This window comes from Salmo salar, chromosome ssa12, assembly GCF_905237065.1.
Source record: "Salmo salar chromosome ssa12, Ssal_v3.1, whole genome shotgun sequence".
NCBI lineage: Eukaryota > Metazoa > Chordata > Actinopteri > Salmoniformes > Salmonidae > Salmo > Salmo salar.
Genome location: NC_059453.1, coordinates 81,107,692 through 81,120,461, shown reverse-complemented (window position 1 = coordinate 81,120,461; position 12,770 = coordinate 81,107,692). Strand labels below are relative to the sequence as shown.

Here is a 12,770-nt window from a genome sequence, read left to right as displayed (position 1 = left end):
AAAATACAAAACAGGAAGTAGAGTGTCCCTTTCCTTGTTTTTAGCTAGCTACTGTTTTTGTCATTCCTTTCATAGCCCCTATGCTGGCACGAGCTGTAAATATAACTTTCCTTTATGTTTTATGGATACTGTCAGGTCATTGGGTGGCAGGTAACCTAGCGGTTAAGAGCATTGGGCAGGTAACCGAAAGGTTGCTGGTTTGAATCCCAGAGCCAACTAGGTGAAAAATCTGATTATGTGCTCTTGAGCAAGTCACTTAACCCTAGTTACTCTGGATAAGAGCATCTGCTAAATTACTTAAATGTTGGTTAGCTGTTTATATAACTTTTTATCCAGTGCTTGACTTCCCTGTGGCTCAGTTGGTAGAGCATGGTGTGTGCAATGCCAGGGTTGTGGGTTCGATTGAAATGTATGTATTCACTACTGTAAGTCGCTCTGGATAAGAGCGTCTGCTAAATGACTAAAATGTAAAATGAAAGAAGTGCAGGAGCTGTCTTTTTCCAAGTCGGTCCATTAGACTATGTCCACTGAAATTTACAAATTACATTATGCTATAATACCTCTGATTATTCACTGTTAAGGGTTCATATACATTTCCCATGACTTCTCCGTGACTTTTAACCACATGGAAGGCTGGAAGGCTGCTGTGTCTGATCCCATGTAGGGCTACTGTTGGGCTGTTGTGTCCTTGATACAGGCACTTAACCCCCCACAAAGTAGAACTGCGCGGTTAGTCACATATTGTCAACATGTGGTCAACCCTCCAGCTGGAGAGCTCCTGGGTGTGCAGGCTTGGCTTTTGATCCAGCCCTGAAACAACCAAGTCTGCTTATCAAAATTCTGTTGAGCAGCTGATGTTTTGGCTACAATGTGGTTAGACCAAGGCTTGAACAAAAGCCTGCAAACCCAGTAGCTATCCTGGAGGATGGCTGCCATCCTTGATATAGGATATTTCAACATTACAACCAAATATCTTTGTCTTTATAAAATTATTCCCTCATTCAATGACTCAGGGATTAAATGGATAAGGTAGGCTACTTCAAAGCAAAGTGTCTAACTAGACATGTTAATATATAGTGCCTTCGGAAAGTATCCAGACCCCTTGACTTTTTCCACATTTTGTTACGTTACAGCCTTATTCTAAAATGTATTTAAAGTTTTTTTCCCTCATCAATATACACACAATATCCCATAATGACAAAGCAAAAACAGTATTTTTTTCTCATTTTTGCTAATTTACTTTTAATTTTTAATTTTTTTAAATTTAATTTACATAAGTATTCACACCCTTTACTCATTACTTTGTTGAAGCACCTTTGGCAGCGATTACAGCATAGAGTCTTCTTGGGTATGACGCTACAAGCTTGGCACACCTGTATTTGGGGAGTTTCTCCCATGCTTCACTGCAGATCCTCTCAAGCTCTGTCAGGTTGGATGGGGAGCGTTGCTCCACTGCTATTTTCAGGTCTCGGCAGAGATGTTTGATCGGGTTCAAGTCCGGGCTCTCGCTTGGCCCGTCAAGGACATTCAAAGACTTGTCCCGAAGCCACTCCTGCGTTGTCTTGGCTGTGTGCTTAGGGTTGTTGTCTTGTTGGAAGATGTCATGGAAATTCAGTACGGAAAGAGACTTGGTCATTTCTTCAAACAATCATCTTTATTTAATATCGATTAATTATTGCAATAATGAAACCGTTGACAACACACTCTGAAGTGTGTATGTTGCCGAGAGCTTAACTTTTACAGCAATGCAGAGATGTATATATAGTAGACCTAAAATGCTGTCATGGCTGGCTCCACCCTTCCCATGCAGACCAAGGGCCATCATAATCCATTCTTGGTTCATCTCCTGGTTATCTGCCTTTGGTGTTATTTTTAACCCCACCTCATCTTAGTTTCCCAGATGCCAGGATAATTAGGAATACTGAGGCCTTTGTTCTGCTCCTCCAGGCTCTCTCTATTTCGGCTAAACATACACCATATTTTGTCTATGGAATGCAGGCACAATCAGACCGGAGACATATGTCTCACATGCACCACTAATCATAGAATGGAATTTGGCTGTTGGTTTTTATCACTAAGATATCAATCAATTGTCAGCTCTAGCTATCTCTTTGTAAAACCATATGCCCCGATTAGCTGCAGGCTGCTAGATTGGAGACCATAAAACACAGCATTAGCAGGACAAAAATATCTACTGTTTGTGAAGTAAATAATTGTTAAATATCCAACAAATCAGGTAAATATGTAATTTTTCTATCACAAAGGTGAACCTTCACCCCAGTCTGAGGTCCTATGCCTTCTGGAGCAGGTTTTCGTCAAGGATCTCTCTGTACTTTGCTCCCTTCATCTTTGTCTCGATCCTAATTAGTCTCCCAGTCCATGCCGCTGAAAAACGTCTCCACAGCATGATGCTGCCACCACCATGCTTCCTTGTCTCAGGTAGCTCGCAAAAGCCAACATGGATAGAATGCAATAATTAACTTCTATTTGCCATATTCTAATAATTATCATGTGCCAATGTATCGCCATGATCTGTGCCATAATGAAACTTGCACTCCTATAGACTGAAATAATTGAATGGTGAAACTTGCATTCAGCCTATCAGAAAAGCAAGTCGAAGCAATTCAGACATTCTTGAAAGTCAGGACTGAAAAGAATCCTCCAAAGGTACATTATTTTTTATAGTTGAGGCAGTAGGCATTTACAGTACCTTTAGAAAGTATTCATACCCCTTGACTTATTCGACATTTTGTTGTGTTACAGCCTGAATTCAAAATGGATTAAATATTAAATAGTATAATCAGCTTTGGCAACAATTACAGCTGTGAGTCTTTCTGGGTAAGTCTCTAAGAGCGTTGCACACCTGGATTGTACAATATTTGCACATTATTCTTAAAAAAATTATTTACGCTCTGTGAAGTTGATTTTTGATCATAACTGGACATCCATTTTCAAGTCTTACCATGGATTTTCAAGCCACTCAGGAGCATTCAATGTCATCTTGGTACTCCAGTGTATATTTGGCATTGTGTTTTAGGTAATTGTCCTGCTGAAAGGTGAATTTGTCTCCCAGTGTCTGGTGGAAAGCAGACTAAAACAGGTTTTCCTCTAGGATTTGGCCTGTGCTTAGCTCTATTCCATTTATTTTTATCCTAAAAAACTCCCTAGTCCTTGCCGATGACAAGCATACCTATAACATGATGCAGCCACCACCATGCTTGAAAATATGAAGAGTGGTACTCTTTTTTTGCAGTTTTACTTTTGAATTTGTCTCCCAGTGTCTGGTGGAAAGCAGACTAAAACAGGTTTTCCTCTAGGATTTGGCCTGTGCTTAGCTCTATTCCATTTATTTTTATCCTAAAAAACTCCCTAGTCCTTGCCGATGACAAGCATACCTATAACATGATGCAGCCACCACCATGCTTGAAAATATGAAGAGTGGTACTCATTTTTTGCAGTTTTACTTTTGTGCCTTATTGCAAACAGGATGCATGTTTTGGAATATTTGTATTCTGTACAGGCTTCCTTCTTTTCACTGTCATTTAGGTTAGTATTGTGGAGTAACTACAATGTTGTTGATCCATCCTCAGTTTTCTCCTATCACAGCCATTAAACTCTGTAACTGTTTGTAAAAAAAATGTTTTACTCCAAACACAAATGTATACATACAAACAACATCTTACAGATTCACACAAACAATGACTACATCTCATCTGCCCAGACCCGCAAGCTCACACCACCATCCCTAGTGCCTGTATTATTGATTGCCACTTGGCCATAAATTGTACCAATTTGTTTTTACTTGGTCGCCCATGCTCTTTCAATATTTAAATAATAAATTATTAGATTTTTCCATTGCGTTCTTGATGGTGGATTGATTCATTTCCAAGTTTTTAGTATTTGTTTTTTCAAGATCAGTGATGAGAAGAGAATCGTCCAACCCACTACACCCCAATATGCCATGTCTTGAAATATACAAACAGACAGATTAAAAGTAAGTTTAGCATCATAGTACTTCTGACAGACAACTTTCTAGCTCCGCCCAACATTTTTGGACTTCATAGCATTCCCAGAAAGCATAGATTATTGGATCATTATTAGTTTTACACTTAATGCATGACTGCCGTAAACTCTGTAATTGTTTTAAAGACACCATTGGCCTCATGGTGAAATCCCTGAGTGGTTTCCTTCCTCTCTGGCATTTGAGTTAGGAAGGATGCCTGTATCTTTGTAATGGCTGGGTGTATTGATACACCATCCAAAGAGTAATCAATAACATCACCATGCTCAAAGAGATATTCAATGTCTGCTTTTCTATAAACCCATCTACCAATAGGTGCCATTCTTTGCAAGGCATTGGAAAACATCCCTGGTCTGTGTGGTTCACTTTCTGTTTGAAGTTCACTGCTGGACTGAAGGACCTTACAGATAATTATATGTGTGAGGTACAGAGATGACATAGGCATACATTTTTTTTAATGTTAAACACTATTATAGCACACAGAGTGTGAGTGCATTCAATTTGTGACTTGATAAGCAAATATTTACTGCTGAACTTATTTAGGCTTGCCATAACAAGGGGGTTGAATACTTATTGGCTCAAGATAAATAATTTTATTTTATTAATTTGTAAACATTTCTCTAAACATAATTCCACTGGAATTATGGGGTATTGTGTGCAGGCTCTCATGTAAAAATATTCACAGCGTTGTGTAGTTCCCATTCGTTCTGATTGTGTTCTGATTATGACGTGATGTTGTAAAATTTCTCACATCGTGAAAATGTTCCCAGTATAATAAATGCAAGTGCGTCTCTTTATGTGGATGGCTGAGCTCGTGCTGATGTTTCTCTCACACCCTCTCGTAGCGCCAATGTTTTTGCAATCGCAAAAATCTCTCCTCACCTCAACCCTCAGCATTTTGGATTTATATGCTGAAACAGCCACACAAGCTCAGCCATGCACATAAAGAGATGCGCGTGCAATTATTGATACGGGAACGTTTTCAAGCTGGGAGAAAATATACAACATGACGTCACAATCAGAACAATTGGGAACTATTTCACGCTGGGAAGATGTTTTACATGACACAGAACAGTGACACAAAATCTCAATTTAATCTATTTTAAATTCAGGCTGTAACACAAAATGTGGAAAAAGTCAAGGGGTGTGAATACTTTCTGAAGGCACTGTAGCATTAAATGTGGAGTGGAGCTTCATAGTTAAGTGTCGACATCACATGCCCCACTTACCGAAACATCAGGCTGTTACCATGGTTACCCCATGGCTGGCTATTCATTTTGAAAGAAGTCTGACTACAAAAGACGAAAGTCTCTACAAGCCGGAATGTTGAATAAAATGATATTTACACTTACTTTACCGGTTGTCCGTGCTGTAGGTCCTTTTGGCAATTGGAGGTGGAGATAGGGTACCCACAGGAAAGTGTTGTTTTTCCATTTTTTTGTTGTGCGACTTTTTGCGCACCGGTAGGTTCTGTCTATTTCCAATCTCCTTACGTGATGCACAATATTTAAACAATTGCCAAATGTAATCGAACATAGTCGATCAAAGCGCGTTTCCTCTCAATCAGTTGAATTATGTTTATTTATTTGGCATCTGATTGTCTGGGACAATGTTCGGTCTGTTATTCGGTTAGGCTCAGCCATATTGTGCAAGTGTTTGTCTAATGGGAATTGTCAAGACTGAAAATAGAAAACCGGAAATACAAACAATATACAGAACAGCATACTTTAGGTTGGGTTGATAATGCTAAATGTTATTGAAGAGAGTGTAAGTATTTCACTCTCGGATTATATATCTTGAAAATTATTCGTCAATCATCATTTATTCGTAAAACACTGTTTCCATCATAATTTGTCACAATAAAGAAAGTTAGGCGAAAAAATATCCACCCATGTCGACCCGAACAGTTTCAACTAGTAACTATAGCCAGAAAGTCAAAATTGTCTATGTCGTAAAAATTCATGAAAACAAAAATTCGCTTTTTGGTCTTAATATTAGGTTAGCAGTGGGGTTAGGGTTAGCTTTGAAATCAAATTTTAAGAAGATAAATGGAAGAAATAGACGGGGTTATGATTTTGTTGCTGTGGTAACTAGTGACGACCTGGTTGAACAGATCTACCACCTCTTAGACTTGCTTTCAATGAGAATGACAGATCTATAACTCAAATTTCCATGTGAATTTGGTTGGGTCGTTGAAGATGAATAACACTTCAAATGTTCACACATCACTGTGTTTCATGGAACAGTGCAACTCCAGGGGAATACTGTGACTGTAGCCTCCATGAGTGTGATTGGTCTAAAAATACCCCTGGAAAGTAGTTTGGACCGTATGGCACACTATTAATATGTTTCAAACCCAGATTTAACTGCACCCTCTCAATTGCTACATTGGTGGCAACTGTTGGATAATCCCTGCAGTCTCCCAGGCGTCACTAAAACCCCTAACAAACAATATCTTCTATGACTACATAAAAATATATTCAAACACCAAATGTTCCCTTTCATTGAGGAAACTGCAAATATAAATATTTTTCCAACAGTAAAAAAAAAAAAAAGCATCACGCCTGCATTCCCGTGGAGCTGTTCAGCTCAGTGGTTCGTACACAAGTTTGTCATGATTATTTATAATTTAGCAGAAATACAAACCGAATGTCGGGTTGATAATGCTTCCCTTTTAATATGTTGTATCAGATTACCTCCTACATCGGGACAAAATCCGCGGGCAACAGGTAAAGTGCATTGAAATGAAGTGTGTTCGACATTCTGACTTGTAATGGGACTGTTCCGGTGTTGACAGAATTCTCCCCCCGCCCTTCGCGGGAACGCCCACGCACGCAATTCTTCATTGCTGCGACTTGATTGCTAGTTGAGATTTCTGATCACAATAGGCTGCGTTTAATTTTATTTTTTATGTCGGTTTGATCGCGGGAGGCACTAGTAATGTCAGCAATTTTCGGTTTGGCTGTTTCAAGTGTATTAGTCTATAAATAAATCTATTTGCCAAAATTCGTCCCCTCTCCATTGTCTTACTCGACTAGTAGTTGTTCTGAAATGTTTATTGCTCGCCTACATTTTACTCCCTCTGTTTAATATAACACATTAGTTATTCATTTGGGTGGCCTATCCTGATGTGAAATTTGTTTTATAGAAAGTATTTGACTCTGATGTGTGCCACAGAAAGTATTTGGGGGCCCCTCCCCCTATCTTGGGACTGCAAGGCCTGACACTTCAGAATATTTTATTTAGCTCATGTTAACCAGTAGTGTGTGCCACAAAGCAAAATTAGAGTATAAAGAAACATTTTCTTTAGACACATTTAATGTTGAATTAAATACACAAATAATCAGACAGTAACAAAAACACAGAAGTTAAGTTTGTTAACAAACTTTAAAATACAAATTTCAATCTTTGCACAATAAGATAAAATTACAATAAATCAAATATAAAAAGAAATAAACAAATATTGGAAAGCTGCAACAGCTCGACTGAACTATAAGGGCACAGGGCGAGACCCAGAGGCAGACACAGGAGGCAGATGGTTCGAGTCTCTGATATTTATTATAAACCAAGGGACAAACAAGAAAATGGTCGTGGACAGGCAAAAGATTTAAAAAAAGGTCATAGTCCAGGAGGTACAGAATGGATGGGCAGGGCAGGGCAGGGCAGGGCAGGGCTGGGCTGGGCTGGGCTGGGCAGGCGGGTTCAGAGTCAAGGCGGGCAGGGGTCAAAACCGGGAGTATTAGCAAAAGATAGATAAGAAAAAAACAGGTTGACAAGACGAACTGGCAACAGAGAAACCGGGAACACCGGAATAAATACCCAGGGACTAATGGGGAAAACAGGTGACACCTGGAGGTGGGTGGAGACAGTCACAAAGACAGGTGAAACAGATCAGGGTGTGACATTAACATTTAATCCACTTTTTATGGAAAGTTTTCCCAGATAATACCATCACCTGGAACTCAAGCCTAACCTAGTCCTAACAGGCAGCGCAGTCATAATCTTCCAATGATGGGATGGTTTTCATACAGGATTGGTGGAACCATCGTGGGCAGCGGTCACAACCAATCTGAAATTTATGATAAAATGTTCATTTAAAAACTTTAAATACATATTCTTGAATTACAATTATTTAATTATCTGACAAAGTGGATGATACTACCTCTAGAAATATTACTGCTTATACAAATTTGTAAAAATGTGCCTTTTGAAGTGAACAAGCAATTACCCAGTTAGTGTCTTCCTCATTATTGTCCATCTCCCCACAGAAGTGGCACAGTTGGCTCAGGTCATCTAGCAAAACATAATGTCAAGTAGTCTATACATCTTTTCATGTATTTTTTTGAGCGAACAGGGAACAGTATAGGTTTCTTGTAACATAATTATTTAAATACATGTGTTTTAGTGGCCATCTAGTCAGAATTTGGATCAAAGATAACCTTGAAAGATCCATACATTTAAAAAATGTTTTATCTACAATTATATTAAATTACAAATTGAACATACTTTGAGGAGAGTGACTGCTATTTCTTCTCTCATGATGTTAACATCTTTGTCCGTATTTGAAAAGACAATCGATTCCTCCTTCAGAACACATTCGGGAAACTGGGGAAGAAATTTGATGTGCAATTCAGTTTTCCCCAACAAAATTGTCACACTTAAGATTCTAATTCGCAAGTATACAACGACACAGCTATAATATAATTTGACAGTTCTGTTTTTCCTTTTAGTCAGTATACTTTCAGTAGTTTAATTGTACATTACTTATACTCTTGTACTTACTTTCAAGTCAAAGACCCCACAGGAAGTAACATCTTGTTGGCATGGGTGAGGAAGGGTACCACGTGCCCATCTGGAGATATTACACCCCTTCTCTCTCAGGAATGATCTTAACATATGTTAATAAAAGTACAGCATTTTGAAACAGTTTGATTACAATATAGAGATTAATAACAGAGGGGAATCTGAGAATGCAGGGATTCCAGCAGGGTGTGAGTTGAAGTAGTCAAATATGGAGCTGACAAGGGCTGGAATGTAAATGACGTGATCAGCTCGGATTATCTAATATTTGAGAATGGGCAGGCATTCCCTCGGATGAAGAGCATCTCTGTCTTGCTGATTATGTCCTGTCATCCAGGTGGAAATGTCACCTGCATATCTGATGTAGGAAAAGAGATAAGTTGAGTGTCCTGTGAATATGTTTATGTATATGTACTATGTATGTATATATATATATATATATCATATTTGTTTACATTTTCACTTCTATTATCATTATTGTCTTTTAAGGTTGATGGGGATGGTGGAGGTGCTGGGGGTGTCCTATTGTGTCAAGTCTGCTCCTGCTCCTCCCCTCCGGTGTACGAAGTCACCCGAGTACTAACCACCAGTCCTGGGATTCATCATTACGCACACCTGGCACTCATCATTACGCGCACCTGTGAATCATTATGATTCACACCTGCACCCTATTACCTTCATAATTTCCTCCCCTTTATATGTCACTCTCCCATGTTCACTCAAGAGTTGGTATTGTTCTTGTTTATTGGCGTGCTGCCTTATGTAATTGTCTTGTTGCCTTATGTAATTGTCTTGTTGTTTTATTAAAATGTTTCACCTGCTTCCGACTCACCACCCCATCATCACGAGTGACCCGTGTGGCTCAGTTGGTAGAGCATGGTGTTTGCAACGCCAGGTTTGTGGGTTTGATTCCCATGGGGGACCATTAGGGAGAAAAAATGTATGAAATGTATGCATTCACTACTGTAAGTCGCTCTGGATAAGAGCGTCTGCTAAATGACTAAAATGTAAAAAAAATTACATATTGAGGGCGACGGGACCTTTTGGGGGAGAGGATTCTTCATGGATGCACATTCAGTCATAGTTGTTTATCATATTATACATTTCTTTTTCTTTCTTCTATTATAACAGTTTACTGTGATTATGGATATGCACACATGTTGACTTATATATTTGAACTTTCTTTTTTTCAGAGTACACATTTTATAATTATTACTGTTATTATTGTTCTGGCAGGGGTGAGCTTTTCGGCACAACACCGGAATGCTGAGCCTACATGTTAAATAGAGACGAGTGTAGTATTTCACGCTCGGATTCTGACATAGGCTTAATTTCTTATGAGGCTCATTAAAAAAGAACACGAAATTACCGCAAGTGACTGAATTGTTAATACACGTACACCGCCTACATCGCTATCGTTTGAGTAACGTTAACGTTCCAGTTAATAGCTACAGGCTTTAATTTTATCTGGACAGAAATTAAATTGGCTAAATTAGCTAACTTAGTTAGCTACCCTAGCTACTAACGTTAGCTAGCATCAGTTTTAATAAACATAACGTTAGGCTAGGCAGCTAGCTTACTCAGTCACAAATATACTTGGAATCTTACCACTACACAATTTAAATCAGTCTTTGGCCAATCATTGAAATGTATTTGAAATATTTAGCAGGGTGCTACTGTAACAGTTCAACGTGATCTTTGTGACGTTAGGTAATTTAACCTACGGTCATGGTAGGCAACAGACGGGCTCATTGGCACGTGGAACGTAAACATCACGTCACACTGTGCTACAAAACCGACCACACGGTGGAGTTGTTTGCCATTTTTCTAACGTGGTCTTGTGGATTCATAGGCCTGGAGCACAGGTTTTGTTCCAGCCCAGTAGTGGCTGTTAAAGAGGACCCGGCAGCCTATTTAGGAGGCTCTGGAGCAGCAGGTGAATCAATAGATCAGGTGCAAAAATAGGTATGATAGTGCAGGTGATGACTGGAGCCAAAGATTATTTACAAGATATACTGATGATGATGATACTTGACAAAGTATGATTGCAAAATAATAAACTTAGCTACTTAGTCCAAATAACTAGAGTAAAAAAGGCATAACAAAAAACAGACGTGAATTGGGTTGCCTGTGTATAAGCAGCCAGTGTCAATAGAATAAAAAAAGAGCTAGTAACTCGTATGTTACTATGACAAGCAGCTGTCAGACTCCAAGACCTAGAATGAGGAGCATGGGCATCCAAATAGACCTGCCCTAACCTGGCATAAACAATTCACACCTTTTAAACAGGTAAATTGTTCATTAGCAATAGCACTAATGCACATTTCACATAATGATTAATACTTAACACACTACAAAATAGGCTATAACACAAACATGAACATTTCCAATAAACAATGACAACACCCACTAAGAGGGAGAACCAGATACAGAGAGGTGCGCAACCTGTGGCTAAAGCCGTGAACATTTTAAAATAAATGATAAGGATAACCAGACCCTGGCGTGTGTTACTGGTACAAAAGTATTGAAACTCTGTGAGTCCCCAATTCCAGGATATAAGAAGAAATAAGTGGCCACAAGACAAGAGTAGTATGATGTCAAGCAGTGCTAAACATTGTGAAATGTGTATAATATCTTGTGTGCTAATCAAACTCCCCTACTGTTTCTACAGCTCTCTCAGACTTCTGTAGATCTATATACTGTACCTGCGGGTGTTCTGCTCATTATGATCACTCCAGCGCTTGAGTTAAGCCAGGACCCAGCTTTCCTTATCCTAAACCTCCATGTGCCCTGCAGTAGAACATCAGAGTTCGATCTCTACATCGATGGAGATGATTTCAAATTCTACGCCGAGCCTTACTTTCTCAGGTGAGTGACTGACCATCAGTTAATGAGGAGGGTCATTTATACCATAAGGACCCCTTATTCATGTCCTCATTACATGTACTGTAGTGCAACGACCACTCATATTCTGTGAAGTTCTCTGCTTTTGATTTAAACAAACAATATTGGAATCACCATGGTCACAACCAATAAACTTGTCAACTCCATCTGCCTGAGATTAAAATAGAATATGAATTTTGGTTAAAATAGGTTACATTTAATTAGGTTTTAGAGTCATAAAGCAACTGAGGAAAAACTAAATTGCTACTGTATACCACATGGATGAAAAAAAAATGACATTTTTGTCAACTCGGTAAAACATAAACACTGTCACATTTATGTCTCCGTCAGAGTGGTGAAAGACCTGATAGAATAGTTATGTTTTTATTGGGGATTTTCAAATTAATAATTTTCCATATTTTATTTTTAGATGCAAAAATATCACTGATGGCTAACCCCCTTAAAATTACTTTTTTCTTTACATAGTTGAATGTGCTGACAACAAAATCGCACAAAAATAATCAATGGAAATCCAATTTATCAACCCATGGAGGTCTGGATTTGGAGTCACACTCAAAATTAAAGTGGAAAACCACACTACAGGCTGATCCAACTTTGATGTAATGTCCTTTAAACAAGTCAAAATGAGGCTCAGTAGTGTGTGTGGCCTCCATGTGCCTGTATGACCTCCCTACAACGCCTGGGCATGCTCCTGATGAGGTGGCGGATGGTCTCCAGAGGGATCTCCTCCCAGACCTGGACTAAAGCATCCGCCAACTCCTGGACAGTCTGTGGTGCAACGTGGCGTTGGTGGATGGAGCGAGACATGATGTCCCAGATGTGCTCAATTGGATTCAGGTCTGGGGAACGGGCGGGCCAGTCCATAGCATCAATGCCTTCCTCTTGCAGGAACTGCTGACACACTCCAGCCACATGAGGTCTAGCATTGTCTTGCATTAGGAGGAACCCAGGGCCAACCGCACCAGCATATGGTCTCACAAGGGGTCTGAGGATCTCATCTCAGTACCTAATGGCAGTCAGGCTACCTCTGGCGAGCACATGGAGG

At 39.4% G+C, this 12,770-nt stretch overlaps 1 pseudogene; it reads left to right on the top strand.

The window, feature by feature from the left end:
- Positions 1-10,618: 10,618 nt before the first annotated feature.
- Positions 10,619-12,770, top strand: part of LOC106565924 (protein SHQ1 homolog) — a 53,941-nt pseudogene continuing 51,789 nt past the window's right edge.